The sequence below is a fragment of the Giraffa tippelskirchi genome, chromosome 6, assembly GCF_054371585.1.
Source record: "Giraffa tippelskirchi isolate mGirTip1 chromosome 6, T2T-mGirTip1v1.2.pri, whole genome shotgun sequence".
In the NCBI taxonomy this organism is placed as follows: Eukaryota; Metazoa; Chordata; class Mammalia; order Artiodactyla; family Giraffidae; genus Giraffa; species Giraffa tippelskirchi.
The window spans coordinates 3,922,433-3,941,716 of NC_137280.1; the positions used below are offsets into that span (position 1 = coordinate 3,922,433).

Genomic DNA, 19,284 nt, shown 5'->3' on the forward strand with positions numbered 1-19,284 from the left:
GGAAAAAGTTACTTCTAACATTTCATAATCATAATTAAACAGCTTCAACGTTTTAGTAAAAATATTACACGCGTGACTTGAATATAGAGTCAATGTACTGAATTATGAATATGTATGTGTGTGTGTTTACATACACACACACATATATATTTTAATAATGCTGGAACAGTTTAACATAAATTATGCAGGGAATACATGATGATGCTATCAACCTGTCTCTGGAGGTGTTCTCACCAAATTATTTCTCACTGAAGTGCGTTCTTCTGGATGAAAGACGCCATGTCTTATCCACCCACCAGGCTTTTGATCATAATGACATTATATAGTCTCATTCATTCAGCAAATATTGTCTGAATTTAAATCTCACATAGTGGTATTTTATTTTCAAGACTTCCCACTTTCTGTATTATTTTTATAAAACATTGTATTAATTAATAATATTCAATCTTTTCTTAGGTATACATACTGATTGCCCATGTTTTATCCAAAACTTTGTTATCATGTGGAATATATGAATTTTTAAAACCTTTAAGTTCTCTTAGAATAGTGCCAGGCAACATGGAGAACATGGTATAAATGTTGTTATTAACAGAATTCATGTTTACAGCACTATTAGTAATATGCCTAGAACCACAATATTAGACAACTTATTTCAAAGTACAAGAAATGATAAAAATACATATCACATTAAGACAAATAATAAAATTTAATGAACCCCAGAATGTACTTCAAACTCCAAGTTTTGGCAGTATTTAAGTTTCGAGATAGGAGCAAATGTTTTCTGTGTAATAAAAAGGGTTTGAAGTTATTTCATCTGAGTTCAAAGTGTCAAAAATAAGCAACAGAATCTGTAGATTTGTCACCTGAAATATATTACAGATTATGCAAATTGTCAAAAGTTAAGATGACTATTGAAAATTACCATAATTTCATAAAACTTTGCATATTATATGAATTTTTTTAAAAAATAGAAATATACAGTCTAGTGGAAATGAAGAAATAAAGATAATCATTGGAGTAGATTTTGGGAGCAAAATAGATAATTATTAAGAATGTCAGATTCTGTGAATAAAGGCTGGGGAAGAAAAACTGATTGATTGACATTGAAAAGAGTAGCAGAAGTCTGAATATCTTGAATTTCAGAAAACAAGAATATTTTAATGTCTTTTATAGAAAGCATCTTAGAATCCTTGGCCAGTACACTCAGATTTGTGTTTGACATGAAAATTGGACATGTTGTTCAATCTCAAGAGCACAGAATGTCCCATGAGGACTCCCAGTAGGAATCTGAACTGCGAAGCGATTTGATGTCAAATGTGTTTCAGCAATAGATATGGCACCGGACTATAACTTTAAGAGGAGGGGAACATTGTAAATCTCTTCTACCAAACAGACTTTTGATATCATAACTGCCCATTTTTAATCAATCAATCTAATACTAAAAACTTAAAAATTGTTTCTCTGAGGTTCATTATTCTGACATTAAGACTATGGATACTATGTTTCATGATTCCATCACTTCCATTTTTATGATTTCAGTTAAAGAAATAAGGACTGCAATATTATTCATTCCAGAGTAAACTCATAAACACTACTGGTTACTTTGAAGCAGTCATTATGGTTCTACACTACTAGGGCCTTAAACTTAGCCCAGGAAACTTTTATAATAATCCCCTTTCAATAATTTCTATAATAACTGAATATAATTCTTTCAGACTTCCCATTTCTGCTTCGATCTGACTCTTTAAAATGGTTCTGTCCTGGACATGATTGTGTTTTCATCTGAATAAATTCTCCTAGGCAACCAAGTTAGGTTTCCTAACTCCATATTATGGGTCTAACACAGCCTGGGTAAGCGTCCATAAGAGGTAAGGCTGGTTTCCAATTCTAGACATATGGATAACGTCGAGACTAGACATATGGATAACGTCACTCTTGTTTGATCTATCTCCTGGGCCCATATGGTCTGCTTATCTGGGACAGTTCTGATTTATGTCCTTCCGGTTTAGTATTTTTCCTCCAGCAAAGTGTCCTACCTTAGATGATGAAGTGAACGGTCACTCTAGCTCACACTAAGGAACCAGAACTACTTAATCAAGATCCAGACACAAAATCAATTCGGTGGAAAGCTAGAAATGTGGTTTCTACTTAAGAGCTTTAAAAAATTTAAAAAGAGAACCCAAGCATCTATTCAAGTTAATGTCTAACAGATATTTGCATGAGTATCAGTGTGTACACCAGGTAGCCTAACATGATAAAAAAAAAATGATATGAAACATGGGCTGGGCACTAGGGGTTAGTATAGAAACTTGCGGGCTGCAAACATGATTTGTGGAAAGAACCTGTCCCTGACTAAAATGTATTAATAAAGGGTGCTCTTCTTCAAGTGCTTTTATAGTAATTCCCCACCACTATTTTTCTAAGTGACTTACAACAAGATAGGTTATTTTTCCAGCCAACAGAGTTCTAAAAATATTATCATCAAAATAATCATCTATACGTATATAGACGAGCTGAGCATCTGGTCAGCTTTTGAATGACCCCTGGAGCCTCTGCAGTTGGCATTCCCTGCACTTGGAAATCTTTTCCTTTTGAGATTCTCGTTGCTTGCTTTTTCTCCTTCAGGTCTTTGCTCAAAGGTCATCTTCTAATGCAAACCCGTTTAACTGAACTAAAGCAGCATTCACTCATTCTCCACACACCTTATTTTTTCCCCCTGCTTGACTCGACAAACTTGTGCTTTCTAACATACTGTATAGTTTACATATTTTTGATTCTTTATCCACCCCTCTAAAAGGTTAGCCCATTGAGAATAGGTTTTTATTTTGCTTTGCTTTGTTTTTTAGTGTCTATTTCTTTCACTAATATTCTTGCAATATATAACATAATGTCTGACATATTGTAGGTCTTCAATAAATGTTTGTTGACCAAAAGAATGAAGAAATAGATGCTGAATATGCTGAATTTCAGCTTAGAGATGAATGCTCTGACACTCTTGTTGGAAGTATGTTTCAGAGATTTAACGTGGTGATTCACGGGAACAGCAGCTTCCTTTGGTTACTTGGATATTAGCCATCTCTGAGAACCAACACTGGTTACATCTTTTGTGCATACATATTACCAAAACTCACGATAATGCAACATGATGGATATGAAATTAAATAATATAACTCTTTCTTATAGTTATCAAAACACAGGGGTTCTATTTATAACCAGTCAGTTGTTTTTTTATTTGCTTGTTTGTTGTGTTTTTCCTATTGCAATGGGACATTTTTGAAGTGTGATTAAACACAAAGTTTAAGACTGATGTTCTTTCTTGGATTGTGAATCCAGCCTCATTTCCTTATAGTTACAACATATTGAAGAGCTGACTCCCAAGGGTCCAAGACAGCTTTCTTTCTGATATTCTTAAGGTTCCCATTTGATAGGCAAATATTAATCATTGATTCTATGGGCAACTATGAAAAACAGTTGTTCCCTTGAAATAGCCTTTTCCATTCAAAGTAATATGACCAATCTCATTTAGGTTAACTCATGAAGATGGGACAATAAAGAAAAATAACCTCACTGACTGACTACTGACTATATGCTAGGCAAACCCAGTCATCATTTGAAATTTACAAGGTTATATTTTTTAATTAATTTTTTATTGGAGCATAGTTGATTTACAATTGTGTGTGAATTTCTGCTGTACAGCAAAGTGAATTAGTTACACATCTATACACTCTTTTTTTAGGTTCTATTCCCATATAGGTCATTACAGAGTATTGAATAGAATTTCCTGTGCTGTACCATAGGTTTTTATTATTTATTTATTTTATTTATGATAGTGTGTATTGGGGGCTTCCCTGGTAGCTCAGCTGGTAAAGAATCCGCCTACAATGCAGGAGACCCTGGTTCAATTCCTGGGTCGGGAAGATCCCCTGGAGACGGGATAGGCTACCCAGTCCAGTATTCTTGGACTTCCCTGGTGGCTCAGATGGTAAAGAATCCACTGCGATGTGGAATGCCTGGGTTCGATCCCTGGGTTGGGAAGATCCCCTGGAGCAGGCCATGGTAACCCTCTCCAATATTCTTGCCTGGAGAATCCCATGCAGAGAGGAGCCTGGTGGGCTGCAGCCCATGAGGTCACAAAGAGTCAGACACGACCGAGCGGCTAAGCACAGCACAGTTCAGCGTGTCCATGCCACTCTCAGTTCTCCAGTTTATCCCTCCACTTCCCTCCCACCTTGGTAACCAGAAGTTTGTTTTCTACGTCTGTGGTTTGTGATTCAATTTCTATTGTGTAAATAGGTTCATTTGTAGCATTTTTTTTTAGATTCAACATATAAGTGATATATTTATCTTCCTCTGTCTGCCTAACTTCATTCAGTATGCATATCTTTAAGTCCATCCATGTTGCTGCAATGGATGGTAATTCTTTTTAATCGCTGGTAATATTCCTTTGTATACATGTACAATATCTTCTTTATCTGTTCCTCTGATGATGGACATTTAGGTGCTTCCATGTCCTAACTGTTGGAAATAGTTCCGCAATGAGCAATGGGGATGCATCTATCATTTTGAATTATGGTTTTCTCCAGATAAATACCCAGGTGTGGGATTGCTGGGTTATATGGTAGCTCAATTTTTAGTTTTTTAAAGAGTCTCATGCTGGTCTCCACAGTGGCTGTAGCAATTTACATTCCCACCAAAAGTGCAGGAGGGTTCTCTTTTCTCCACACCCTCTCCAGCCTTTATTGTTTACAGACTTTTTTAGGATGGCCATTTTGAATAGTGTGAGGTGATACCTCATTGTAGTTTTAATTTGCGTTTCTCTGATAATTAGTGATGTTGAGCATCTTTTCAAGTGCTTTTTGGGTATCTGTATGACTTCCTTGAAGAAATGTCTATTTAGATTTTCTGCCCACTTTTTTGGAGGGAGGATTGTATTTCTGACATAGAGCTGCATGAGCTCTTTATTTTAGAGATTAATCCCTCATCAGTTGCTTCATTTGCAAATATTTTCTTCCATTTTTGGATTGTCTTTTTGTTTTGTTTATGGTTTCCTTTCTGATGCAAAACTTTTTAAAGTATAACTAGGTACCATTTGTTTATTTTTGTTTTTATTTTCATTACTCTAGGAGGTGGATGCAAGTTGATCTTGCTGTCATTTAGCTCAGAAAGTATTCTGGCTATGTTTCCAGAGTTTTATATGAGTTTCATAGTGGCCAGCCTTACACTTAGGTCTTTGATCCTTTTTGAATTTATTTCTTTTGTATGGTGTTAGAGAATGTTTCAGCTTCAACCTTTTCACATGTAGCTGTCCAGACTTCCCAGCAACAATTATTGAGGTGACTGGTTTATCTCTGTTGTATATTCTTGCCTCCTTTGCTGTGGATTAGGTGACCACAGGTGTTGAAGTTAATTTCCCGTCTTTCTATCCTGTTACATTTATCTGTATTTCTGTTTTTGTACCAGTGCCATACTGCGTTGGTGACTGTAGCTTTATAGTAAGTCTGATGTCAGGGAACCGGTTTACTCCAGTTCTGTTCTTCTTCAAGATTAGTTTAGCTATTTGGGGTCTTTTGTGTTTCCATACAAATTGTAAAATTTCTTTTTTGAATTCTGTGAAAACTGTCATTGATAATTTACAGGACCTTTATTGAATTTGTAGTTTCCTTTGGGTAGTACAGTCATTTTCACAACATTGGTTTTTCCAATCCAAGAACATGGTATATCTCTCCTTAGGTAGGTTTGTTCCTAGGTATTTTATTCTTTTTGATTTGATGGTAAATAGAATTGTTCTTAATTTCTCTTTCTGATCTTTCAGTGTCAGCGTATAGGGATGAAGAAGATTTCTGTATATTTATTTTGTATCCTAATACTTTACAAATCCATTGAGAAGCTCTAGTAGTTTTCTGGTAGTGTCTTTAGCGTGTCCTATGTATAGTATCATGTCATCTGCAAACAGTGGCAACTTTATTTCTTCTTTTGCAATTTGGATTCTTTTTTACTTTCTCTTCTCTGACTGCTGTATGACTTCCAAAACTATGTCAAATAACAGTGGTAAGAGTAGACATCCTTATCTTGTTCCCGATCTTAGATGAAATGCTTTCAGATTTTCACTATTGTGAATGATGTTTGCTGTCAGTTTGTCATATGTGGTCTTAAATTGCATTGAGGTATATTCCCTGTATGCCCACTTTCTGGAGAGTTTTTATCATAAATGTGTGTTGAATTTTGTCAAAAGCTTTTTCTGCATCTTTTGAGATTATCATATGGTTTTTATTCTTCAGTTTATTAATGTGGTGTATCACATTGATTGATTTGTGTATATTTAAAAATTCTTACATCCTTGGGATATATCCTTCTTGATCATGGTATGTGATCCTTTTAATGTGTTGTTGAATTCTGTTTGCTGGTATTCTGTTGATAATTTTTGCATCTATGTTCATCAGTGATATAGACCTGCAATTTTCCTTTTTTCATGATTTCTCTGTCTGATTTTGGTACCAGGGTGATGGTGGTCTCATAGGATGAGCTTGAGAGTATTCCTCCTGCAATTTTTTAGAAGAGTCAGAGAAGGATAGGTGTTAACTCTTCATTAAATGTTTGCTAGAATTCACCTGTGAAACCATGCGGTCCTGGACTTTTGTTTGTTGGAAGATTTTTAATCACAGTTTCAACTTCAATATTTGTGATTGGTCTTTTCATGCGTTCTAGTTTCTCCTGGTTCAGTCTTGGAAGCTTTTACCTTTCTAAGAATCTGTTCACTTCTCCTAGGTTGTTCATTTTCTGGTCATAGAGTGGCTTGTAGTAGTCTTTCATGATACTTTGTACTTCTGCGGTGTCAGTCATAACTTCTTTTACATTTCTATTTTTATTGGTTTGAATCCTGTCCCTTTTTGTCTTAAGGAGTCTGACTAAAGGTTTATCAATTTTGTTAATCTCAAAGAACCAATTTTTGTTTCAATGACCTTTGCTGTTTCCCTTGCCTCTGCCGCATTTGCTGGTGCTCTGATGGTTAGCATCTTTCCCTCTATTAATTTTAGGGCTTGTTCTTTCTCTATTCGCTTTAGGTGTAAGTTTATGTTGTTGACCTGAGTGTCTCTTGCTTCCCGCGGTAGCACTGTATCGCCCTAAATGTTCCTCTTAGAGCTGCTCTTGTTGCATCCCATAGGTTTTGGATCGTTGTGTTTTTGGTGTCATTTTTCTCTAGGTACTTTTTTATTTTCTCTGGATTTATTCAGGATCCATTGGTTGTTTATTAATATATTGTTTGACCTCCATGTGTTTGTGCTTTTTACAGCTTTTTTACTCTAATTGATTTCTAATCTCATAGTGTCTCAGTCAGAAAAACAAATGTTTGAAACAATTTCACTTTTCGTAAACTTACCAAAGTTTGATTTGTGACCCGAGGTGTGATTTATCCCTGGAGAATGTTCCATGTGCACTTGAAAAAGTGTACTCTGCTGCTTTCAGATGGAATGTCTTATAAGTATCAATTAAGTCTATCTGGTTTATTGAGTCAATTAAGACTGTGTTTCCTTATTAATTTTCTGTTTTTATTATCTGTCCATTGGTGTAAGTGGGGTGTTAAAGTCCCCCACTATTGCTGCTGATTCCCCCTTTTATCGTTTTATTTATTTGCCTTATATTGCGGTGCTCTTAGGCTGGGTGCATAAACTGAAGTGAAGTCACTCAGTCGTGTCCGACTCTTTGCAACCCCATGGACTGTAGCCTACAAGTCTCCTCCGTCCATGGAATTTTCCAGGCAAGAGTACTGGAGTGGGTTGCCATTTCCTTCTCCAGGGGGTCTTCCCAGCCCAGGGATTGAACCTGGGTCTCCTGCATTGTAGGCAGATGCTTTACCGTCTGAGCCACCAGGGAAGCCGGGTGCATAAATATTTACAATTTTTATGTCTTCTTGGATTGATCATTGATCATTATGTAGTGTCCTTCCTTATTTCTTGTAACAGTCTTTAAAGTCTATTTTGTCTGATATGAATATTGCTATTCCAGCTTTCTTTTGATTTCCATTGGCATGGAATACCTTTTTCCACCCCCTCACTTTCAGTCTGCATGTGCCTCTAGGTATGAAGTGAGTCTTTTGTAGACAGCATATATATGGGTCTTGTTTTTGTATCCAGTCAGCCAGTCTGTGTCTTTTGTTTGGAACATCCAATCCATTCAGTCTGCATGTGCCTCTAGGTATGAAGTGAGTCTTTTGTAGACAGCATATATATGGGTCTTGTTTTTATATCCAGTCAGCCAGTCTGTGTCTTTTGTTTGGAACATCCAATCATTTACATTTAAGGTAATTATCAATATGAATGGGCTCCCCTGGTGGCTCAGATGGTAAAGAATCTGAAAGCAATGCAGGATATCTGTGTTTGATCCCTGGCTTGGGAAGATATCCTGGAGGAGGCCATGGCATCAATATTAATGCTCTTGTTGCCATTTTCTTAATTGCTTTGGGTCTATTTTTGTAGGCCTTTTTTATTTCTTTACTATTTTGTTCTCTTTTCTTATGGTTTGATAACCATCTTTAGTGTTGCATTTGGGTTGCTTTTTCCTTTTTGTGTGTGTATTTATTGTAGTTTTTGAGTTTGTTGTTCCCATGAGATTTTGATTTAGCAGTCTATAAATGTACAAGTTTGTTTTAAATTGTTCTTCTCTTTCTCACCTAGAGAAATCCCTTTAGCATTTGCTGTAAAGCTGGTTTAGTGGTGCTGAATTCTCCTAGGTTCCACTTGACTGTAAAGTTTTTGATTTCCCTGTCAAATCTGAATGACAGTTTTGCTGGGTAGAGCATTCTTGATGGTAGACTTTTCCCTTTCATCACTTGAAATATATCTCACCACTCCCTTCTGGTCTGGAGGGTTTCTGCTGAAAAATCAGCTGATGACCTTATAGGTCATTAGCTTTTGATATTTTTTCTTTGTCTTTAATTTTTGTCAGTTTGATTAATACATGTGTTGGTATATTCCTCTTTGAGTTCATCCTATATGGGACTCTGCTTCCTGGACTTGAGTGAGTGCTTCCTTTCTCATGTTAGGGAGTTTTTTCAGATTTAATATATTCAAATATTTTCTCAGACCCAAACTCTTTCTTTTCTCCTGAGACCCCTATAATGTGAATGTTGGTATGTATAATATTGCTCCAGAAGCCAAGATGAAATATTACTATTCTGATACTGTAGTTTAAAAAAAAAACAACAAAAAAAACCAGAGTTCTAAACTAGCTTCACAATGCTTGGTAGCAGTAAACATTCAAAAGTTGTTAGTGCCTTTTATTTTCTTTACCAGCCCTTAGAGCTCCCTTGTATTTGAAAACTGAATGTAAATATATAAACTTACCCAAAATTGAGTATGGATTTCCTAGAAATTAGAGAAATTGTGAAAATTAAAGGAAGCATTACCTATATATTTGTAAATATCCCTTAAGTGCATATAAAATGAATAAAACTCATTATGTCTTAAAATACATTAAGTTTAAGGAGCCATATGAGATTAATCTTGTCTGTTCTCCCATTAAATATCTAAAGTAGCTTGGGAGGTTTTTTCTTTCATTTTACTTGACTTTGATTATAATTTTATAGCTAATATCATTCTCAAACACATAAGACAATGGAAAAATCTCTTACATGGCAGAAAGAGCTCACTTTAAGATGCTGATTCAGATTTTACATGATGCTAAAAATTGTTTCAGGGATCACATTATGCAAGCGAAAGGAATTTCAGCTGCTGACACTATAAAGATTGCTTTCATTGTACTTTTATAAAGCATACCAAAAATCTATAGGTTTCAACAGACTTTCCACATAGTGACAAATCCAGAAATTGGTTTGCTGCTTTAGTGATAATTTCTTTTTCACATTGTTTAATTGGTGTTGGATTTTCTTCAATCTCTTGTACCCTCAAAACCTGTTCAGAGCAGTGCCTGATACACAGTAGTTGTTTTTTAAATGTTTGTCCATTTGTCAAATTAGTTTTCTTTTATTGAAAAACAAATGAATATGCTTTCACAGTAAAAATTTCCAATAGCTCAAAATAATTGCAATCAAAGGAAAGTGTCCCTTCCTTCCTAGAATCCCAGTCTTACTACCAGATAAAATCATCCAAGTTTCCTGGAAGACTTCTAGCTGACAGCAAGCATTCATACTGATACATTTTCCCTCATGATACTATATTAATAAAAGGATTTAAAACAATGTACACTAGCAAGTTTTGAAAGAACAGAATGGTGTTCATCTGCAAACAAATACCTTCAACAATTCCAAGGAGACCGATTTTGATGGAAGAAAAGTCAAAAGAGGAAACAGAAGTGAGAATGTCCCAAAGTGAAGCGACCCCGTAACGGGGGCACAAGGGGCCACTTGGGGTGTCTTTCCTGTAAGTGGGGGCACAAATCAAGAAGGAAGAAAAGAAATTCAGGAGACCCTGCCTCAAATTCCGGATGAGACTGTGCAGCGGGCTAGAGAGGGGGCTGTCCTGGCTGAACCCGGCCCCACCAAGTGGAGGAGCAGCTGGAGAGGAGGAGTATAGGAGGAGAGGATCTCAGAAAGAAAGAGCGGCCTTCAGTTAACAGAGTGCTGGTCTCCTGTTTAAGTTCATGTCCATTTTTAAAGTATGGATAACATTTCTTTGTAAAAGCAGATATTTTCATTCTTTTTCCTTCTCACTATTATTATGAAAATGTATACATGTGAAACTGTGGGTAAGCCATAAAGTTTCAGAAACAGCAGGAAGTGTGCCAGAGTCACTGGTGCTGATGACCGTATAGGAAAAGGTTGGGACGTTGTATTACAAGATGCTGGATGGGTCAATAGCCCAAGAGGAGAAATGACCCCTCAGAGCTCATGGCCTATCTGCTGGAAGATGAAGTTTTTCTGTGTGGCTCTAAGAGTTATAAAAAGACATAAATAAGGAAACATGAAATAAATAGTGTTATGGATTCAATGTGTTTCCTCAAAATTTATCTGCAGAATCCTAACCCCAATATGATAGTATTAGGAAGTGGGGCCTTTGAAATATGATTGCATACTGCAGGCTCCATTCTCAGGAAAGGGATTCGTGCTCTTAGAAAATGGGTCCCAGGGAATTCTTTTGCCCTGTTTCCACCACGTGAGGATACAATGAAAAGTCAGAAATCTGCAAAGGGTTCTCACCAGGACAACCATGCTGGCAATCTGATCTCACACTTACAGCCTCCAGAGGTGTAGGGGACACATTTCTGTTGTTTACAAGGCATCCAGTCTGTGGTATTTTGTTACAGCAGTTCAGACTGTCTAAGACCAATAGAAAACTGAAGATGATGGACCTTCCCTGTCTAGGATAGTAAGACAGAGTAAGACAGAGTAAGACAGAGTAAGACAGAGTATAAGACAGAGTACGACAGAGTAAGACAGAGTAAGACAGAGTATAAGACAGAGTACGACAGAGTAAGACAGAGTAAGACAGAGTAAGACAGAGTATAAGACAGAGTAAGACGGAGTAAGACAGTAAGACAGAGTAAGACAGAGTATGAGACAGAGTATAAGACAGAGTAAGACAGAGTATAAGACAGAGTAAGACAGAGTAAGACAGAGTATGAGACAGAGTAAGACAGAGTAAGACAGAGTATAAGACAGAGTAAGACAGAGTAAGACAGAGTATAAGACAGAGTAAGACGGAGTAAGACAGTATAAGACAGAGTAAGACAGAGTATAAGACAGAGTAAGACGGAGTAAGACAGAGTATAAGACAGAGTAAGACAGAGTAAGACAGAATATAAGACAGAGCAAGACAGAGTATAAGACAGAGTAAGACAGAGTAAGACAGAGTATGAGACAGAGTAAGACAGAGTAAGACAGAGCAAGACAGAGTATAAGACAGAGTAAGACAGAGTATAAGGCAGAGTAAGACAGAGTAAGACAAAGGAGACAAAGGATGCCTTCTGACATAGTAAAGGGAGGCATCAGGAGAGGAGCTGGGGGAAGAAGGAGATGGAAGGAGAGAATGAGAGAGGGAGAGAGAACCCTGAGTCTTGGGCTGTTTTACGCGATTCTCCTTCAGGCTTATGTCTCAGGTGGCAGCTGGATATGGGATCCCTCAGTTGATAAGTGTGCCCCAGTAGAAAAAGAATGAAGAGAGGTCTTGCTGGATGGACTCTGACTTGCTGCCAGAGAGGACAGTTTACCACAAGTGGGATGGCTCAGAAAGGACACCTGGGGAATTTTTCTTTAGTACTGGTAGTTTTTGGCTGGATGGCGTCACCAACTCAATGGGCATGAGTTTGGGTAAACTCTGGGAGTTGGTGATGGACAGGGAGGCCTGGCATGCTGCAGTCCGTGGGGTTGCAAAGAGTCGGACACGACTGAGAGACTGGACTGAACTGACTGAGTGGTTTTAGACTCTACCAGCATTCTGTGTATTGGCCTATCTCCAGGTCACTGAGCGAAGTGCTAGTCAGACTAGAACAGCATTGTTGCAAATGGGTTCTCCAGGAAGCAGACTCTGGGATGAGATTAGTACCAGGGATTGACTGCAATGGGGGTCAAGACCTTTATGAAAGGGAGGAGGAAACAGGATTGAGGGAGGGCGAAGTGGACCTGTGATGCAGATTCAGCGGCCTCAGCCAGTCCCAGGAAATCTCTGGAGTGAATACAGTCTGTCCGAGTTGCTCTCCATTGGGCCCAGAATGGGAGAGCTTTTCTCCCCCTGCCTGGATCCGTTGTCTCATGAGGGCCACTCTCAAGTATGTGTCCTTGGTCACTGCAGCTCTCTGCATGTGAGGCAATCTGGCAAGGACTGTCAGCTGAGGAAAGGCAGCTTGCTGGCAGAATTTTCAACTGCTGAGGCAGGTTCTCCCTTAAAGGGGAGCTAAGTAGTGTCATAAAATGCTTGAGACATCAGAAAAGCTAGACAATGACAAAGGCAGCGATTGCAAGGGAAAAAATAAAAAAAGGAAAAGAAGACTATTTTAAAATCTGTGGCAGTGGACTAGGAGGACGGAGACAGTCAAGGTAATATTTTTCAGGAAGTCAATATAATAACCATTTGTCTTTACAGAGCCTTAATAGCGTCAACATCATTTATTTCTTTGATTTTATGTTCAACCTGCTTAAATTCAGAAGACTGATAGTTATAAAACAAAATGCATTTGTTCTTCACACTAATAGTCAAAATTTAAAATTATAGAGAATTGATGTTTGGGAGTAGAAAGTAGAGACAGAAAGAGCCGGGTTACAAGGTAAAGTGGGAAAGCAAAGATCAAGTATCTTAATGGGACATGAAGTGGAGGTTTAAGTAAATTACTCAAATTTGAATGATTGTCAATAGTGAAATGAAAACAGTGATGTGATTATATTTCAAGGAATGACATGAGAAAATAATGATAGTGTAAATAAGCTATCTTGTAATATGCGAGCAGGAATCATATTATTTAGAGAAATATAAGAAACTACTTGGAGGATTTCTTTAAAGTTGTTAAGAGTTAAACACTCCCAGGGAAATAACAGAAGCGGAGAGAAGTGAGGCAGAGAGTGACTGCTTTTACCTACAAGTTTTCACACTGTTTCTATTCCTAAATATTCATGTATACAAAATATTTTTAAATTTTCAAAGATTTCTGTTGTATATTTCTAAAAAGTTTCTGTGGACTTTTAGATACCTAGGATCAGTCTTATTATGCTAGGGTGATTGTGTTTCCTTATTAGCTTATTTGTTTGCAATAGTATTCTAGTGAATAATATGTCATTATCTGTTTAACTAGTGCCCAGGAGGGGACTGTAGACACAGTGCAGGCTTTGCAAAGATGTGAGATCCACGTCTCCTCACCCAAACGGTGTGTGAGAATGCCTGTTTCATCTGCCCCATGTTTAAAATGTGTCTTATAAAACTTTTTACATTTATTAATGTGGTGGGTAAAATATGCATTCTTGCTGATTTATGTGCATTTCCTTAACTATAAATGAAATTAGCTCACATTCATGAGCTTTTCCTGTGATGCACATATTAATATTTATTGTTATATACTTAAGTATTAAATATTTTTTTACTTATTTACAGAACATATTTTCTATGGTAAAAGTAATTGCATTATCATAGTTTTAAATTTTTATTTGCATCATGACCATTTTTTAACTTTTACTTTTAAAATCATATCTAGAAAAAGCTTTGTAGTCTATAGATAAGCAGTCAAATTAATCAAACTTTAAAACATTTCTTTCTCTGTGTAATTCCTAGGAAGTTCTTTTTTCTTTTCCTTTTTCACAGTTTTTGGCCTTGCTGTGCAGCATGTGAGAGCTTAGTTCCCCAACCAGGAATCATCCCCACGCCTCTTGCACTGGAGACATGGAATCTTAATCACTGGGCCACCAGGCAAGGCCCAGAAGCTCTTTCGTAAACATGTTTCTTAGAAAATGTTTCTTCTAGAAATTTTGTGATTACATTTATATTTTTATCATTAAGACTGTGACCCACTTGAAAATATTTTAGAGTAAGAAATAAGGTATTTTTTTCCTATGTCAATTTAGTTGTTTCAACGTGACTAATTTCAATAAAACATATTTACCTACTGATATGAAATGGTACTTCATGATATTAGTTATCTTGAAGCAATTTCTGGGGTATCTTTAGCGTTTCATATATGTGTATACATATATGTATATATAGGTTCCCCTGGTGACTCAATATAAAGGGTCCACCTGCCAATGCAGAACACGTGGGTTGCATTTGATGCCTGGGTCAGGAAGATCCCCTGGAAAAGGAAATGGCAACCCACTCCAGTATTCTTACCTGGAAAATCCCATGGACAGGGGATCCTGGCAGGCTACAGTCAATGGGGTTGCAAAGGAGTTGGACATGACTTAGAGACTAAACAACATATACACACACACACATGTGTATGTATACATATAAATATATAAATACATATATATTGCCAACAAAGATCCATCTAGTCAAGGCTATGGTTTTTCCAGTAGTCATGTATGGATGTGAGAGTTGAAGTATAAAGAAAGCTGAGCATCAAAGAAGTGATGCTTTTGTACTGTGGTGTTGGAGAAGACTCTTGAGAGTCCCTTGGACAGCAAGGAGATCCAACCAGTCCACCCTAAAGGAAATCAGTCCTGAATTGAAATGACTGATGTTGAAGGTGAAACGCCAATCCTTTGGCCACCTCTTGTGAAGAGCTGACTCATTGGAAAAGACCCTGATGCTGGGAAAGATTGAGGGCAGGAGGAGAAGGGGATGACAGAGGATGAGATGGTTGGATGGCATCACTGACTCGATGGACGTGGGTTTGAGTGGACTCCAGAAGTTGGTGATGGGCAGGAAGGCCTGGCATGCTGCGGTTCATGGGGTTGCAAACAGTTGGACACGACTGAGCAACTGAACTGAACTGATAGCTAGCAGGGGATAGAAACTTGAAATAATCTAGTGTTAGTTTCATCACGACACCTCTAATCTGTCCTATCTCACTTGTGTCTACTCTTCACTCTTTGACTCAATATTTTATACCAAAGGCAACATCACGTTTGCCCATTTTTGCTACATGTTGACGTTATGACTGATCAATAAGAGTCTCTGTGCTTGGGCAGGGCCATGTGTGGATTCCCACTTCAGAACACTCGTGTGAGCGTGTTTGTGAATCTAGTATGTTTATGATCAACTCTGTCCAGAGCACATGTTAAGGAGTCATAATCCCTCTTCAGTGAAGTGTGACAGTTCCCCTCTTACTGTTCAGGCCTCAAGTTAAGGGGATGCTTCTATCACTAGTGGAGCTGTGTCTTTTTCCTTGGTTCTATATATTAGATTAGGGCTTCCAGGGTGGATCAGTGGAAAAGAATCTGCCTGCCCATTCAGGAGTTGTAGATTTGATCCCTGGGTTGGGAAGATCTCCTGGAGAAGGAAATGGCAACCCACTCCTGTATTCTTGCCTGGAAAATCCCATGGATAGAATGAGCCTGGTGGGCTACAGTGCATGGAGTCACAAAAGAGTCGGACACGACTTAGCAAATAAATAACAACAGCAGTATATTAGGTTGTGTGTTTAGTCACTCAGTCATGTCCGACTCTTTGCAACCCCACGGACTATAGCCAGCCAGGCTCCTCTGTGCATGGGATTCTCCAGGCAAGAGTACTGGAGTGGGTGCCATTTCCTGCTCCAGGGGATCTTCCCAAACCAGGGATTGAACCCAGGTCTCCCGCACTGCAGGCAGATTCTTCATTGTCTGAGCCACCAGGTTAGTGAATGACAATTTCCTTAAAAATTGTGTGCTTATTAAATAAGCATAAACACATTCATTTTCATCACTTCAGTTCAGTTCAGTTCAGTTCAGTCGCTCAGTCGTGTCCAACTGTTTGCGACCCCATGGACCACAGCACGCCAGGCCTCCCTGCCCATCACCAACTCCTGGAGTTTACCCAAACCCATGTCCATTGAGTCAGTGATACCATCCAGCCATCTCATCCTCTGTCGTCCCCTTCTCCTCCTGCCCTCAATCTTTCCCAGCACCAGGGTTTTTTCAAATGAGTCAGCTCTTTGCATCAGTGGCCAAAGTATTGGAGTTTCAGCTTCAACATCAGTCCCTCCAGGACTGATCTCCTTTAGGATGGACTGATTGGATCGCCTTTCAGTTTCATCAAACTAACTTTAAATAAACATTTTACTTCTTGATACATCTCTGTAAATAGAGCAGCTCGCATCTAACAGTGCGCATCAAACTGATGCCTAGGCCTTCCACTCTTTTCTTATATTCTTCTTCCTTAATTTAGTCTCAAAACACCCCCAGGTGGTTGAAGCTGACTCTTGCTTACTTGACATCAAAATTCTTGAAAGCTTGTTCCTCCGCAGCAGGGTTTAACTCTCTTCACTTTAAGATATCTTCTCTAACTATTTCACACCGACAGAAAAGAAAACCCATCTTCTTCCTTCTATTGCCCTGATTTCCTCCTGCTGCTGGGATCCTGGTTATGAACTTTCTGCTCAGGATCAGCTCTAACTTTTTCCCCTGAGAAGACACCTAAATAACCTCAAAGATCTGTTTTGCCTTTATTCTTTTCCTGTGTAAGGAATTACTCATAACTCTTTCTCCCAGGCCTTCAATGCATTTTGTCCACATAAACCCAAACCCTAACAATGCCTCAGTGTACTGTCCCTTTAGAAGACACTTTGGGAAGGAAACATCATGGATCTTATCTTTCTTCATGCGATGATTGCCAAAAATGTGAGAATATTAATAATCTCCCAATAATCTCAGCTCCTCTCACCAAGAAGTTCTGATATCTAAAAATGTGTTCTTCTAATTGTGTTGGACAAATTTGCAAAGATTTTGCTTTACTAACTTGACTATGGTTTAAAAAAAAGACTTACTGAATTTTCGGAACTGGAAGAGATGGGGGGAGGGTTGAATTTGAGGCTCTCATTTTTCGGGTGGTTGCCCCGAGGGCCACGGAACGGTGGGCACTGCTAGATTCCGGGCTTCAGGAGGACCGGGTCAGGCCTGGACTTCCTGCTCCCCGCCCGCCCTCTCTGTCCATCACACTCCTCAGCATCACTCCTGATATCAGCTCCTCTCAGGGGATCCTCTGGCCTCTTCATGCACAGACCCATCTGTATAGTCAGGACGATTATACAGGACTTTATAAGTATCAAAAAGGTAGTTTTTCTTATATCTTCAAGACTGAGTAATCCTGGTGGACAGGATAATTTTCTTTTAGCTTTAGCATATTTTAGCATATACTGGACACTCAATAAAAATCTATTGTACAAAACAGCTCTCATATGGTCATTAGTGTGATCCATTCTTGCTTACTAAGTAACGCAAGAAATACAACCTTATAGAATATTTTAGAGTAATTCCTTCAAAGGAAACAGAGGTTGCCTTGAACATGGTCCTTAGATTTAGTCTTACTTACTTTTACATTCAATTCGATTATAAGAGGGCATATACCAATGTCTTTGGTGCAAAACAGAAAAGACAAAATTCAGTTTTATCTATTAAGTTGCTTAGAGTTCTTAAAATATAAATGTGCCTAGTTAAAGAACTAAAATAAAGGATTTTTCAAACATAAAAACCCATATTCAACAAGATTTTCTGTACTGCCGGTTCCAAATTATTTGATAAATATGTTATTCTGAAAGGTTAACAAATATATCAATTGAAAATTACTTGTATTTTTCCATGAAATGTTTTTGCTGTTGTAGCTCAGCTGCTAAGTCATGTCCAAATATCTGTGACCCCATGGATGCAGCATGCCAGGCTTCCCCATCCTGCAGTACCTCCCAGAGTTTGCTGAAACATATGCCCAATAAGTTGGTGATGCCATCCAAACATCTCATGCTCTGTCACCCTGTTCTCCTCAAGCCCTCAATATTTCCCAGCATCAAGGTCTTTTCCAATGAATCTGCTCTTAGCATCAAGTGGCCAGAGTATTGGAGCTTCAGCTTTAGCATCAGTCCTTCCAATGAATATTCAAAGTTGTTTCAATTAGGATTGACTGGTTTAATCTCCTTGCAGTCCAAGTGACTCTCAAGAGTCTTTTCCAACGCCACAGTTAGAAAACATCAATTCTTTGGCATTCAGCCATCTTTACAGTCCACCTTTCACATCTGTCCATGACTACTGAAAAAACTATCCTTTGGGTATATGGACCTTTGTCAGCAAAGTGATTTCTCTGCTTTTTAATATGCTGTCTAGATTTGTCATAGGTTTCTTCCAAGGAGCAACTGTCTTTTAATTTCATGGCTGCAATTATGATCTGCAGTGATTTTGGAACCAAAGAAAATAAAATCTTCCACTCTTTCCTTTGTTTCCCCATCTATTTGCCATGAAGTGATAAGACCGGATGCCATGATCTTAGTTTCCTGAGTGTTGAATTTTAAGCCAACCTTTTTACTCTTCTTTTTCATCTTCATAAGGAGGCTCTTTATTTCCTCTTCACCTTCTGCCATGAGAGTGGTATCATCTGCATATTTCAGGTTGTTGATATTTCTTATGGCAATCTTGATTCCAGCTTTTGATTCATCCAGCCCAGCATTTTACATGATGTACTCTGCATATAAGTTAAATAAGCAGGGTGACAATAAGTCTTGATGTACTCCTTTCCCAATTTTGAACCAGTCCATTGTTCCACGTCTGGTTCTAACTGTTGCTTCTTTATCTGATTTCTTAGGAGGCAGATAAGGTGGACTGATATTCCCATGTCTTTAAGAATTTTCCGGTTTGTTGTGATCCACAGAGTCATAGTCAGTGAAGCAGAACTAAATGCTTTTCTGCAATTCCCTTGCTTTTTCTATGATCCAACCGATGTTGGC

At 38.1% G+C, this 19,284-nt stretch overlaps 1 protein-coding gene, 1 long non-coding RNA gene and 1 other non-coding gene across 21 annotated transcripts in view; 2 read left to right on the forward strand and 1 right to left on the reverse strand.

The window, feature by feature from the left end:
* Nucleotides 1-19,284, forward strand: part of RALYL (RALY RNA binding protein like) — a 548,770-nt gene that overhangs the window by 270,323 nt on the left and 259,163 nt on the right. The window lies entirely within an intron of this gene.
* Nucleotides 5,947-9,407, forward strand: LOC145508959 (uncharacterized). Its single transcript, XR_014055715.1, has 2 exons — nt 5,947-8,076; nt 8,194-9,407. It is a non-coding gene; the product is annotated as an uncharacterized LOC145508959 (long non-coding RNA).
* On the reverse strand, nt 7,801-7,872 carry TRNAC-ACA (transfer RNA cysteine (anticodon ACA)). The gene has a single exon. It is a non-coding gene; the product is annotated as a tRNA-Cys (tRNA).